This window comes from Giraffa tippelskirchi, chromosome 5, assembly GCF_054371585.1.
Source record: "Giraffa tippelskirchi isolate mGirTip1 chromosome 5, T2T-mGirTip1v1.2.pri, whole genome shotgun sequence".
NCBI lineage: Eukaryota > Metazoa > Chordata > Mammalia > Artiodactyla > Giraffidae > Giraffa > Giraffa tippelskirchi.
The window spans coordinates 101,057,701-101,059,231 of NC_137279.1; the positions used below are offsets into that span (position 1 = coordinate 101,057,701).

The following is a 1,531-nucleotide window of genomic DNA, read 5'->3' on the forward strand; positions in this document are numbered from 1 at the left end:
GCCGAAAATCCAATACTTTGGTCACCTCGTGCGACGAGTTGACTCATTGGAAAAGAGCCTAACGCTGGGAAGGATTGGGCGCAGGAGAAGAAGGGGACGAGAGAGAATGAGAGGGTTGGATGGCATCAGCGACTCGATGGACACGGGTTTGGGTAAACTCCGGGAGTTGGTAAGGGAAGGGAGGCCTGGCGTGCTGCAATTCATGAGGTCCCAAAGAGTCGGACACGACTGAGTGACTGAACTGAACTGATGCTGGGAAAAACTGAAGGTGGAAAGAAGAGAACGACGGAAGCTGCGATGGTTCGAGACCCTCACACACACAAGAACTAAATTAAGCTGGAATCGAGACCATCAGACACAGAAGAACTACATTAAGCTGGAGGGAAGAGTGCCTGCACTGCTCAGCTGAACACTGCCACCTCGCGGACTGTAGTCTGCCAGGCTCTCCCTTCCGTTCTTGAGCTTTCCCAAAGTACGGCATTGGAGCGAAATGCCATTTTTTATCCTAGAAAAATCTTTCCGAGGGTCTTCTGTATTACCGAGAGCTGGTTTCTATCGCCTGAGCCCCGAAAAAAACACGCTCAAGTAGAAATCAATTCTATCGTTAAGACCGCAGTTACCAAGAGAAAGCGCGCACGCAGTCCCCCACTACCACAAATCACGCAGTCGAGTTTCCCCCTTTCGCGGAAATCGCAGAGGTCAACACACTCGCCGTGCAAGGGGTGAGTCTCGCTCTGGGAGAACCACCCTCGCGACCGTGCTATCTTCTCTGCCGGCTAAGTATGGAAAGGCTTGGCCGGCCGCCCGTACAGCCTCACACCCGTACACTTCGCACACGCTCACTTTGCTATTGCCGCCATCTCTTCCGCCACCCTCCGCACCCCATCGTTTCTCGCGCCTCTCAGGCACTCCTAACAACTCTTCTAATAAAATTCAAGAGTATCTCGGAAAAACTTCCCACAACCGGCAAAATGGCAGGCCGGGAACTGTACCGCTTCCGCTGCAAATTTACATAAGCCCACCCCATTCAGGACCTGTAAGGCGGTTCCTCTCCTCCAACCCACGCCCTGTCCCAGGCCCCTCATCTCCCCTCCCACCCCTGCTGAGAGGACCAATGGGCAGGCCGGCTGCTGAAGGAGAAGGGACGTCGTGATTCCCCACAGCTTAGGGAGCCCAGAAATCAGTGGAAACAGACCCTTTCTTCTTTAGTTGAGATGGAGGGGAATTTAGCCAGCCTCTTTGTATTCTTAACCTTTGTTCTGGGTGACACGCTGAGAATAGTAATTCTGTGGCCCTCTGTTATGCTGATCCAATTTTGTTTTAAGAAATAATAAGTTGTAAAACAATGGATGTAAATATATATTTGTAGGAACAAAATAAAGCGTGAGTATGTGTTATGTGTGTAGGCATATAGAGTCAGGGTGCTAACTTTCAAAAATGCACAGCGTGAGAGTTGTGAGTTCAAGTATTATTGGAGGCAAAATGAGGAGCTCAGGAGACAGCATCTCAGATAGCTCTGAGAACTTGCTCC

The 1,531-nt window shown here is 50.7% G+C and overlaps 1 non-coding gene across 1 annotated transcript; it reads right to left on the reverse strand.

Annotated features, from left to right (window-relative positions):
- Positions 1–620: 620 nt before the first annotated feature.
- On the reverse strand, positions 621–784 carry LOC145508186 (U1 spliceosomal RNA). Its single transcript, XR_014055438.1, has one exon. It is a non-coding gene; the product is annotated as a U1 spliceosomal RNA (small nuclear RNA).
- Between the last annotated feature and the right edge of the window lie 747 nt (positions 785–1,531).